General features: G+C 37.3%; 1 long non-coding RNA gene across 1 annotated transcript; it reads left to right on the top strand.

Moving 5' to 3' along the window:
* Positions 1 to 584: 584 nt before the first annotated feature.
* LOC135155404 (uncharacterized) lies at positions 585 to 12288 on the top strand. The gene is made up of 3 exons (XR_010294598.1): positions 585 to 1104; positions 8129 to 8269; positions 12147 to 12288. It is a non-coding gene; the product is annotated as an uncharacterized LOC135155404 (long non-coding RNA).
* Positions 12289 to 13859: the final 1571 nt, after the last annotated feature.

The raw sequence follows: 13859 nt of genomic DNA on the forward strand, positions 1-13859 counted from the left end.
TATTGAATCGCGTGATGCAGGTGAGACCACCAGAGGCATTCCACTTGTTTTTTTTTTTATTCCTTTCCCTATCTTGGTCAATATGTCACTTTTTATCCATGGTGTTTCTTTATGTCGCACCCTTTTTTTCTAAGAGGTGCGCGCTTATCAATACTGAACAGAATTTGCTGAACCATATTTCATATATTAGCGTCTGTGTCTGAAAGAACATCTTGCCAACACATATCGCTCAAAAAGCTCTTAAAAGCACTTTTATTTATTTTCCTTTAGATTTCCTTGAATAAACATATTTATGACACACAGGTGGAGATTTATGCTTTTTAATGAGCAGATCACCATACATGATTGCTTATTACATGTAAATGATCCAAATATTGCCAAAAGTTGTATTCGCTGACCGTTAAAACGTAAACATATGCAATGAATGACTTCTATCCCTATGAGAAATCTCTCTGCCCAAACTGGGTGAATTTCGGGTGTTTCTTACTTTCATTGAAACTTATTTGTGCATGGATGCTTCAGAATGGCGGCTTAAGCCTCTTTACTCAGTTCCAAAATCTGTTTTCTCTTTAATTTCGGATCGCTTCATTGACGCTGGTGCATCAGCGTTAAACTAGTTTTCACTGGGTCACAACTCAAATCCTTATCCAGTCCATTTTGGAAGCAGTGGACTATGGGCGAGACTATTCCAATGTTTTCTTATTGCTGTTAAACGATTTCTTACGTTTTTCAGTGACTGATCTTGGGATCTACAATCTGCTATCTTGACCACTGGTAGTGGTAGGCCCATGCACCTTACCTGACCAGAATCTGGCACTAGCATATATACCTTAATTCTGGCGATGAGTTAACTGTGGGTATGCAAGAGATTAAAACATCTGCAATGTGAAATCTTCATATAATTCTCAGACTGCAATAGTAGAACAGAATGATTGTACTTTATTCGGGCAAAGATCAGGATATGTAACGTGAGATTTATCATGTAGAGATCGAGTTTCTTAAGCTTGTCTTCGCATTGGATTCCTACACATGCTACTGCCTACTCAGCTGGGCCACAGTACATATAATAAAGCCGACATTCCTTAAAGTAACCATTCCAAACAGGTAAGAATCGTTTTGTTTTCTTTAGATATTTTGCGCCTACTATGCTGCATCAATTCATTTTGCTTTATGTAGTCCTAGAAACAATGTCATCAGGAGCGGCATGCAGGTTTTTGCACCCGCGGGGGGGGGGGGGGGAGGGAGGCGATATGATTTTAGTTTCCCTGTGTACTTTTCGAAAAATGGCGGCCCTTCTCTCCGGTAACATAGGTGCCTTAAAAGCATGTGGAATCATCTTATTTCATAATCACATGAAAAAAGGCAATTGAAAACCACTTTTTAATGATATATTCATGAAAAGAATATCCATAAATATAATGTGACGAGCGCGAAGCGCGAACGATTTTATGTTTTCTTTACCTAACGAGCAAAAAGCATAGAATTTTAAGCACTTTGGGGTTTCAATTTCGTTTAAATTCTCATCAGAGTACGTAGGACCTACTACAATAATGTGAGCGGGAGCTATATTTTATTCACTAGTCGTTTTATAATATTCTTCAGGAATATTATTGATAACCTCTTAAAAATGATGATATTCCGAAGGCATTCGACTCATTCTCCTTATCAGCGGCGTGGCTAGGATTTATTTATCAGGGGGGGGGGGACACGGGGGGGGGGGGGGCTTGAAATTTTGTATGGGGCACCAAGACAAATTTCCTTTGGGGGTAGTATTAACATTATTTTCCGACTATCAAACTTGAATTTTTTTGCACTTTTTGTAAACATGAACAGAATTGTATTGTGTTTTATTTATTTATTTATTTAATCACGGTTAAAAAGCCTGCTTTCGACTTTCAGCAAGGCCGTGAACAACTGAATTCAAATAATACAACAATGAAAATGAGTTTACGAAAAATAATAACGAAAACATAATACAACAAAACGTGAAAATAATACAATTAGCAATAGCAAAATTGAAGTAAAGAAATGAAATAATATACAAAGTAATATCAAATTCAAAATGAGGGTAAGTTCATTAATACAATACGTATCTACGGGTGGGGGGGGGGTAATTGGTTTTAGAAGGTGATATAAGACGTGCAAAACGGGGCTGGTTTTTTTTTTTTAGATAATCAGATTTAGGCTTTGGTAATCGAATTTGTTGGTCTATGTTTCTTAGAAGATATTCTCGTGAATTTAGTGTGATTCGAATACAAAGTATACACTGCAAAAACTCCGGTGTTGATTTAACACCAGCCCGGAATCTATATGTCCACACCAGAAAAGTATTGAAACAACACCAGTTTGGATCAAACCGATGCTGTTTTGATACTAATTGGTGTTGTATAAACACCTTTCTGGTGTTAGACCAAAACGAAACTGTTGTTGTTTAACACTTCTCTGGTGTGGACATATATAAATTCCGGGCTGGTGTTAAATCAACACCGGAGTTATTTGCAGTAGATTATTGACAGATTAAAAAAAAAATTGACTGATTATCCCATCTTTTAATTGTTGAGTTGACAGTGGCTGTACTAATTCGACTGTTTACTTCTATTACAGATTTCAGTGCCCTGTTTTGTAGAATTTGGAGACGATTAAGTGGATGGAATTTGATGATGGAATTTGATCCATGCCAGTGGCATTATTACTTGCAATTTCATTGATGGTTTTTAACATCTCGACTTGAAATCGGCTTAAAACTAAAAGTGGTCGATACTTTGTTTAAGTATGGATCCATGTTGTCGTCAAAGGTAAACCTTTATTTGCGTTTAGCTGCCAGGTCAACAAAGTGATCATTTAAGCGTGTGCCAATTTCCTTAAATTAACTTCGTTTGATTTTTATAAGGAAGCGTACATCGTAAAGATTTCTGCATAGCAGAACAATTAACTTTGTTGTTCAAGATGATCTCTTAAATATAATGCTTTTTTGCATTTCGTATCATATCGTTAACAGTATTTCTAAGTTTTCTGTATGATATCCAGTCTGTCAGATTTCGAAAATTTAGCACGGTTTTTGTCTCACCTGCATAGCAGAGTGAGACTATAGGCGCCGCTTTTCCGACGGCGGCGCACAATGGGCCGGGGCGAAACAAAAGTGCGCCAAAAGTCATTTTGGGCAATTTCAGATTTTTGATTTTTGTCATGCCCAGCTGAAAGACAACACTTTGAAGAATACTTCAGCAAAATATTTCATTCGGGAATTTGCATAAAGAATGTTAATTTCATACCTCAAAACGTAAAATGTGACATTTTGCGAAATGCCGCGTATATGACAACTTAGTTGAAAAACAAGCCATTTCACATGAGGTTTTTCGTGTAGGAATCTGAAATGGCACCCACATAATCCTGATATATTCTTTTTTAAGTGAAAGGGTTCAAAGTAGATACAAGACACATTTCAGGATGTTTATAGGATAATAATTCCTCGAAATATGCTGGTAATCCATTTTATTCGATTTTTACATTAGAAACGTTTCGATTTCCGTGGATTTCCGTTTAAATTCGATCATCATCATTTTGCCAGATGTCTAAGCTTTAAGTCGATACCAAATTTAGCTGCCCGTTTTTATGTTAGAGCCGATTTTACTTGACACAACACCCCCAAAACCTGTTAAAAACGGTCATTTTTATACCGCGCAGTCATCGCAGCGCAGCGTCTGGGGTGTACATTGCCGTTCATTTTTGCACGGCGAGGACGATTCTCCTTCAATTCCATGAAAATGACATGAATTCCGGGCATAATGCAAACAAAATAAAGGTTGATAACGCATATAAGGGCTACCCACCCCCTCTTCCAGAGATAAAAATTACTTGTAGAATAATGTCAGCCAAAAGCCCTCCTCATAGTAAAACATTCGTGGTGTTATATACTCTGCGTTTTACCCAAGTCTACACCGCTTGATTAAGCATGGTTAATATTTTTCAGATTTTTAAGTATTTTTTTTTAGATCTAATGATCATTTTGATGCCATACAATTATTTTCAGGATCTCATACACACTTTTTAGGCATGTGAGAAGCATAAATCAACATTCACTTTGGTCAATCTTAAAGTAACACATAACACAAAGTTTATATACTGCACATTGTTTAGCGTAATTTGTCTTTTCACAGATAGGTTTTAAGTAGCCAATCAAAATTTGGTATCAAAGTGACGTCATATCGGCTTTAAATTATGTCCAGTCAATTCTACGCCCAAAATTACCCTTAATCAACATGTTAAAGTAAAAATACAATACGGAATATAATTTTGGCGCACTTTCAACTCATTCTGGCCCGCTGTGCGGCGGCGGCGGCGGCGTCAACACCAAATCTTAACCGAAGGTTAAGTTTTTGAAATGACAGCATAACTTTAAAAGTATATAGACCTAGTTCATGAAAATTTTCCATAAGGTTAATCAAGTATTACTAAACATCCTGCCTGAGTTTCATGTCACATGACCAAGGTCAGAGGTCATTTAGGGTCAATGAACTTAGACCATGTGGGGGAATCAACATCAAAATCTTAACCTAAGGTTAAGTTTTTGAAATGTCATCATAATCAAAAAAATATATGGACCTAGTTCATGAAACTTGAACATAAGGTTAATCAAGTATAACTAAGCATCCTGCATGAGTTTCACGTCACATGACCAAGGTCAAAGGTCATTTAGGGTCAATGAACTTTAGCCATAATGGGGGTATCTGTTGAATTACTATCATAACTTTGAATGTTCATGGATCTGACTCATAAAACTTAAACATAAGAGTATTCAAGTATCACTGAACATCCTGTGCGAGTTTCAGGTCACATGATTAAGGTTAAAGGTCATGTAAGGTCAATGAACTTTGGCCATTTTAGAGGTAATTATTAGATTGCTGTCATAACTTTCAAAGTTTAGTGTATAAAATGTGGATATAGGTGTAATCAAGTATCACTGACAAGTTTTAGGTCACATGATCAAGGTCAAATATCAATGAACGTAGTATTGTATCATATGAATGGTGTTTTTGTGAATAATTATTTTTAGTAGTTTTCAAAGTCAGCACTGCTGCTATATTGAATCGCGTGATGCAGGTGAGACCACCAGAGGCATTCCACTTTTTTTTAATTTTTTTATTCCTTTCCCTATCTTGGTCAATATGTCACTTTTTATCCATGGTGTTTCTTTATGTCGCACCCTTTTTTTCTAAGAGGTGCGCGCTTATCAATACTAAACAGAATTTGCTGAACCATATTTCTTATATTAGCGTCTGTGTCTGAAAGAACATCTTGCCAACACATATCGCTCAAAAAGCTCTTAAAAGCACTTTTATTTATTTTCCTTTAGATTTCCTTGAATAAACATATTTATGACACACATGTGGAGATTTGTGCTTTTTAATGAGCAGATCACCATACATGATTGCTTATTACATGTAAATGATCCAAATATTGCCAAAAGTTGTATTCGCTGACCGTTAAAACGTAAACATATGCAATGAATACGGCTCTTATATCCAAAAATAAAGTCCAAACATTGTTCCACATCTTTAATTTTTCTTTACTTTTGATAAAATATTGTGTGATCTAAATACTGTCCATGAATGAATTCTTTGACCCTCAGAACATAGGTTTGAAGGTTGGAAATATGTTTTAATTGATATTTTAGATCAGAAAATGCAGTCCTTTCTCTTTCCATTTCCTTTTGAGGCCTTTATCAATTTCAAGCTCTAAGCTTAAGATGGAGGTCTCCCACATTTCCAAATGTATTATGTCGATATATGTATATATATATTTTTTTCCTGCTATTTGTTTTAGTAATTGAAAAAAGAAATTTATCAGGTATAAATATATTTCAATTAGATTGTTAGAATGTATATATGCATATGTTATTCATTATGTCATTTGCTTATTGTTATGTTATGCTAAGAAAAATTATTACACTTGTATATACTTTTGTTATTGGAGTGTGAAAATAAATAAATCAAATCAAATCAAAATGCAGTCAAAACAATGCCAAATGGCGGCCATTTTTCTTAGACATTGTCTCACAGCTTCGATTTTTCTTTACTTTTGATATATATATTGTGTGATCTAAACGCTATCCATGATTGAATTCTTTGACCCTCAGAACATAGATTTATAGGTTGGAAATATGTTTTTATGGATATTAAATCAGAAAATAGTCTAAACACTGCCAAATTACGGTCATTTTTAATTTATGCAAATAACACATTGTTCAACAGCTAAATAAGTTGTTGCCAAAATATGACCTCGGGGAAAAAGTTTTGGGGAAAAAACATACCCTTAACACGTTTGGCTAGTCTTAAAAAAAGTTTTTGGGGAAAACATACCCTAAATACGTTTGACCCCGCGATTGACCATTGACCAGTCTTTCAAAACCACCCTTTTTCTTGAAAATCTGTGTTTTTGATACCCTTAACGAGTCCACGCGCGGATCGCGTCCAAAACTGAAAAAAAAAAACCTTTAGACGCGTTTTTTTTTTTGGTAAGGCGTGTGTACAGTTATACAGTGCGTCCCACAAAAAACGGAACCGAGATTTAGCGATGATTTATCACAACTTAATCATAAATGCAATAGACAAATGACCTACCATTGTAAAGCTTAGAATCTCCTCTTTCATCTGAAATTACTCAGAATATTCCTCATTTATGCATGAGTGAGCAAAAACAATTTGAAGAAAGGATACCAAAAACTAATTTGGCGAGGGGTATCTGAATTTCAAAAAGAAAATCACATACCTAAAAAGTTCAATATCTGCTCTTTCATTTGATACCTTAATCACAGAAAATGGTCAAGAATAAAAAAGTTCTGTTCCCTCGAAACGATGCTTGTATTTCCATAATTTCATTAAATAAACGTGTTTCCCACAAGTTTCCCATCGAAGCTATCGCACGGTTAACAAAAGACTTAATGCATGGCTGATCGTCAACAAAACGGAGTCTTGAGTGAGTCTGGACGATAGCCTGTAAAACCTCTTCATTTTATGAAATCGTTGAAATTCAAGCCTTATTTCAAATAACCAGAACTTTGTTATTTCTTGACCATTTTCTGTAATTGAGGTATCAAATTAAAGAGCAGATATTGAACTTTTAAAATATGTGGTTTTCTTTTTGAAACCCAGATACAGCCCGCCAAGTGACTTTTTGGTATCCCCTCTTCAAATTCTTTTTGCTCACTCATGCGTGAAGGAGAAATAATCTAAGTAAGCTTTACAATGGTAGGTCATTTGTTTATTGTATTTGTGATTAAGTTATGATAAATCATCGATAAATCTTGGTTTCTTTTTTGTGGGACGCACTGTATATTTGACTGCCCCCCCCCCCCCCCCCCGGGACTTCTGGAGAGAGATGCTCCGACCTTCCTCCGACCAAGGTACACCTATTGCTTTTCAGGTGTATCTTGGTCGGATTAACTCTGTCCAGACGGGCACGACTTCGACCTGTCCTCCAACTGGGCTTCCTCCGACCCTTCGTCCCACCAAAATAGCCTTTTTCTTGTTCGTGATAACATAAATCTTGGAATTCAAATCGATGCATAACTAGGATCTCATCATGACCGTCTGATCACGGCTAGTGTCTGCTGAAAATCACTTTTCACGTCACGGTACTTTGTTTAATGAGGCCTTGCGGTATTGAAGGACCTTATAATCATGTTTATATATATCAACACCACTGTAATCGCTTTAAATTATTATGTTTGTATTACTTATGCTTACATAGTAACACACATTTTCTTTAAAACTTCGTTTTATATGGCGGAATGTTTTGAATTGAAATTTAGCCTTTTCTCTTAACACTGTATGTTAGGTAAACTACTAGTTTTATACCGGTTTCTTGTGAGAGTGATTGCAAAAAGCGCTCATTTTTTGAGAAAGTCTGAAAACAAGGTAAATTGTCACTTATTGAATCTAGATAAATGGTAAAATGGTTAAGTGGTAGTTATTTTTTACCTGACTGCTAAGAAAGTATGAATGCTTGTAAGCAAGCAACCAGAGGACTGACGGCTTAGGATTATCATTATCAATCGCCAGGTCGCAGCACCTATTTACATCTTTAAACCCTATTTTAACGAAATTACCTTTCTTCTTTAATTTCCCAGAATCCTTTAGAATGACGCTTCAGGGAATTGGAACTGCCTTTAAAGTCGTCCTAGTCTTCTGTCTATGCCAAGTGGCGGCGCTCGTGGCAGTACTTTCACTAGCTACCGTCTCGACGAGATTAGTGCCCTTTAAGTCAACTGGTAAGTTGTAAAGGCCAAAGGGATGGTTGGTAAAGCTGTTGATACAAGGGGGGGGGGGGAAGGAGCACCATAGGGACGTGAATAGGTTCCGTGACATTTGCTCCGGCGACAATTGCTCCGCTCGAAATTCCACACACTAATCGAATGACCTACTTTAGCCCTGGGTTTAACACTATACCCTACCCTAGAGTTGACCCTAAACATAAAACCCCAATGCAACCCTAACCCTACACATCAGACGAAATTTAGCCCGGAGCAATTGTCGCAGGAGAAAATGTCGTGTCTACCGTAAGGGGTGACAGCGCCCCCTATTTTGCAAGTAGTGAAAGAGGAGAGAGGAGAAAGTGGGGGAAAGAGGGAGATAAGGAAGGAGGAAGGAAAGAATTATAGCAAGAAAGATGTCTGGGTCGTTTAGCTCTAAGATCTCAGGTCAAAATTGTTTGTAAACAGAGACGGTATCATGGGGGGAGGGGGGGGGGCAGAGGGCAACCGCCCCTATGATTTTTACGAGGAATATGGAAAACGAAGGAGAGTATAAAAAGAGAGGTCCGGGTCTATAATAGGGAGTTTTCGCTCCGTGACGCACAGGAAAACAGAACATGTGTTGAAAATGCCTGCCGAGAGACTGCTGGGAGGTCTTTGTCGAATATGGGTACAAATGGAAGAGCAATTTCGACCCAAGTTTCGGAGCTGAAGAATAATTGCAAATACTAGTATGTCGATTTTCCAGAGTATAGGACGAAACTGCTGTTATGATTCACCAATTTTCGACAAAAACTTCTTTGTTTGTGTGTGAGTGTGTGTATGTCATTAAAGGGGAACCCAACCCAAATAAAAACCCGTTTTTATGAGAAAAAGGAAAATCAGACTAGTTGAAAGGTGAAGGTTTGAACAATATTGGACAAACAACAATAAAATTGTGAATTTTTAAAAGTTGTAAATATTGGTAATCACTACTACACCCATGGAGACTTCAAATTGGCCGCATATGGGATGCCATAGTGATGTAAGGCAAGGACTACTCTTCCATGTACTCCAATACATATAATGGCTAAAATGTCCTTTTCCCAAAAAGTTGTATTTCAAATTATATTTTTCGTTCATGAGGACATAAAACAATATACTACCTGGGTTATATTTAGATTACTGTCCCAGGGGCATGGGTACTTTAGAGAAAACCACAAATCCCTGATAATTAAGTACGTGGCCTATAGGAAAGTTGTCCTTGCCCCTTGTCATAATCTACTTACCCAGTTACCGATTCGAAATCTACATAGTCTTATTGATCTCTATGTTAAAGCAGCTATAACTTTCTTATTGCTTGTCCGATTTCTTTCAAACTTTTACCATTCTGTTTAATTTATTTTCTCCTACCCAACACAACATTAAAAGGCCAAGGCTGGATTCCCCTTTAAGTGCATTTAATGGTAAAACATTAGTGGTCTTGAATCCGTCGTGCATCGCGGTATGAAGTATCCCTACTGCTCCCTTACGATTCCATCGGGGGTGGGGGGATTACCTCAGTTGTATGTCATCTTGCCCCAAATCAAACAACGTGCTTACAACGCACGATCTCCGTACGATTGCCATGTTATCGTTCCGGGGCCGGGGGCCGTACTTACACGAGCGGCTCACGTACTGTGTTCTTGCTCACTCTCAAGTTACAAGTGCGATGAACGCACTCTGCTAACCGCACTCAGCGAAATTAAGTACCTCGTCCAGTGTTGAAGTGCTACATCGTGTCTGTGAGCCTGTTCAGACCGGCAGAGATAGCGCGATCTAGCGCGCGCTAGACCGCGCTATCTCTCGTGGACCACCCCCAAGAGGTGCTCCAGTGGCACGCCGTTTTGGCTCGCCGTGGCTCGCTGTTGGGCGGACCCCCGGGGGGGCCAGTTCCATTCACGAGTGGATACCATGCGCGACCATGGGGTCTCGAAAAGCACCCTAAACACGTAATTTCCATATTCTGAAAATGCACCCCTTAACAAGTATTGGCGTGTGAAACCCTACCCTTAACAAGTATTGGAAACAAAACGATACCCTTGGCAAATATTCCCTGAAATGAACCCCTAAACAAGTACATGAATGTTTTATTGTTACGGGTCTTTCGGTCGTCGGCTTTACCTAATTTGGTTTAGTACGACCGCATCTTCTACATCTCGCGAAAATTGGACTCTAAACACGAAGTGTTGGGGCAAAAAGGACATCCTTTATAAAACATTTTAATTTTGTTTTATCATCCCCGCAAATTCGACCCTAAACACGTAATTGTCCTAGCGAAATAGATACCCTTTTTTCATTATTTTTGTGTTTTTGACACCCTTATCACGTTACGTACGTAACGTGCCCTATCGTGAAAAGGACATCCTTTTTACGTGTTTTTTTGGTCGCGCATGGTATCCACTCGTCAATGTAAGTGGCCCCCCCGGGGGCGGACCGAAACTAGATCGCGCTATCTCTGCCGGTCTGAACAGGCTCTAATCTATACAGAGGCGGTACTTACCACGTACGTACGGATCCCCAAATTCTAGCCACTTTGTATGCAAGTAAACAGCACGTATTGCAAGTACGGCCAGTTGGGACCAAGCTTTGTTTTATCCATTTAATATTGTGATAATTCCTTCACATCAAATAATGTATTTTGGTACTGAAATCAAATAATTTACGTGCGTCCTTTACAAGAATATGTTCATGGATATTGTATCATTATCATTATTATTATTGGCATTATTTATCTATTTATTTATTTATTTATTTGACCAATATAAAAAGAATAAATGCGATATATCAAACACGTGCCAACCCCATACATAATTGATAAATCATAATGATAATAATGATGATATGACATTCTCCACACAACATATTGTAGGTAAGAAATGGAGAGGAAAAAAGACCGGTTGCGCGGGGGGGGGGGGGGTTGAACAAAATGTAAAACAAAATGAGATAGACTGGGATTAAATATTTGAAGAGATTTAAAATGCCAAACTGTAAATATGTAACTAATATCATTTTTTTATTCATCATCATTAATTTTATTTTATTTCTGGCAAAAGGAACATAAATACGGAGAAAATCAAGACCCATCAAACGATGGCCAGTGATAGCCGAAAGAACACTGGCTCGTATTAACGGTTCTCCCATCTCCGGTCGATGGTTCCAAACATATTGGCCCGTATTCTGAAGTCGGGTTTAACTTAAACTCAGGTTTAAAGTTGTGGTTTAAGTATGGAGAGCCAATGTTTACATAAATCACTAACAGTAGATATATCATAGTTCAGCTCATTTGGCTCTCAAATCATTCATAATTGTCTAGGAAGTATAAAAAGATTATTGTCTTCACCAGCGATGAATTAGGAAAGAGCACAGTAAACATAAGAAACAAACAACTTAATACAAGATTGTGATACTTTTGGCTTCCCATACTTTAACCACAACTTAAACCTGAGTTAATGTTAAACCCGACTTCAGAATACGGGCCATTAACATTACTCTCTAAATACATAAGAGCTAATCTGGTCCCTAATACCACTCCTCTCAGAATGAGACAAAGAACCTGTCCTTTTGGAGTGAGATTTGTGTCTTTGAGAGTGCATTATAGCTCCTTCTGGAGTGAACTTTGAAAATACATTTTCACTCCAGAAGGAGCTATAGTCCATTCTAAAAACATGCAAATCCCACTCCAAAATGATTTTTTTTTGCATTTGAAGTGTATATTATGATAAATACCGATACCTCAGGTGTAACGTGTATATATATATATATGGTGTTACGTTAACACCTTAAGGTATGGTTCTGTCGGGACCCCAGCAGTGTCGACTTTAACCCCCCAGTTTTTACCTGTGTACCATTATTACTTTCATCCCTCTATCCTCAGACTTTTTCAGAGGTTCTGTCCACTCAAGATTCAATTCTACCCTTGCACCACAAACCGAAAGCGGCAATCAAACCAATCCCGGAAGTTCGAATACAGCAACGGTAAAGAGTGATGAAGGTGGGCGGTTTGTCTTAATATATATTTTTTTTAAAGCAAATGTTTTGGTACTGGGGTCATTGCATTGTAAAAAAATAACAACAACAACTGAAGATATAACACATTTTTTACAGACTCTGTAAATTGTTTTATAAAAAGATTTCAAGGTTCATGGCTCATGGGACAAGTGCCCATCATGTCGCGCCCCTTTAAGCCGACACTGGGCATGCGCTGGCCGAAATGACTAGGGCCTCGTAACACAAAGATTAGCAATTAATTAGTTAAAGAATTGGCCTATCAAGGCCATCGTTACATGCGCATTTTGCTCAGTAGACTCGCTAGGAACCAATCAGAATTGTTCTTTCAGATTAGCAACTAATCACTAACCTTTGTGGTGTCACGCGCGTAAAACATTCCCCATAGACTTGTGTGTTAAAATGGCACTTTTGAAAAATTAATACAAAATAAATGTGAAATTAGAGGGTGGAATGTTTACTACCATTGGATAGGATATATATCTGACATTCCATATCTGACCAAGAAAGGGTACCGTAGCCAGCTCATTTTAAAAATAAATCGCCATTTATGAAGATAACTATGAATGGATCAAATTCATTTTTTTATCAATCAATCAATCAATATTTCGCACTAAACCAGGCAAGAAATGTTGGCTGCGGGTGACAATTTCTGATCTCCTGCGAGGTTACTGCTATATAATTTTAACTACTAGTATCTCTATCATGGCTAAATTAAGTTCCACCTTTCACTGTACTTGTACATTGGTATCTTGTACATATAGGTTTACTTGCTCTGGAGTGTGACAAATTATGATATATTTTGTATGAACAGCTAGATACGATAATTACTTGTAAAACAAAATTTTGAATTGTGCTCATGACTTTTGTCTATATGGCAACACATTGGTTTGGTAAGCCTTGAACATAAATTTTGGCGTTAATAGTCTTCACGACTTTATTCTTTCCATCTTATAGAGTGGAAACAAGATATATGATTTTTTCCCCCTTTTACATAAAATTCAACTTATTTTTAGTAATAATTCATTGTTTCTATTTTGATTATTTGGTATAGCATGATTCATTCATCTTCTGGGCTATTTTTATACTATATTGATCATTATAAAGTCTCGCTCACCAAAATTAATTCAATTTCTTTTTTAAATATTTTACTATCTCTTGGTGATTTTTGTCACCTATCTGCTTCATGCTTTGTTAGATAAATACAACAATGAAGGAAATTCCAATGCTGTGAGTCCTGAATGGCCCATATTTTGCACTAAACCAGGCCAGAAATTTTGGCTGCGGGTGACAATTTCTGATCTCCTTCGAGGTTAATGCTATACAGTGCGTCCCAGAAAAAACGAAACCGAGATTTAGCGATGATTTATCATAACTTAATCACAAATAAAATAGACAAATGACCTACCAATGTAAAGCTTAGAATCGCCTCTTTCATCTGATATTAATTAGATTATTTCTCCTTCACGCATGAGTGAGCAAAAACAATTTGAAGAGGGGATACCAAAAAGTCATTTGCTCTTTAATTTGATACCTCAATTACAGAAAATGGTCAAGAAATAACAAAGTTCTGGTTATTTGA

Source organism: Lytechinus pictus, chromosome 9, assembly GCF_037042905.1.
Source record: "Lytechinus pictus isolate F3 Inbred chromosome 9, Lp3.0, whole genome shotgun sequence".
Lineage (NCBI taxonomy): Eukaryota > Metazoa > Echinodermata > Echinoidea > Temnopleuroida > Toxopneustidae > Lytechinus > Lytechinus pictus.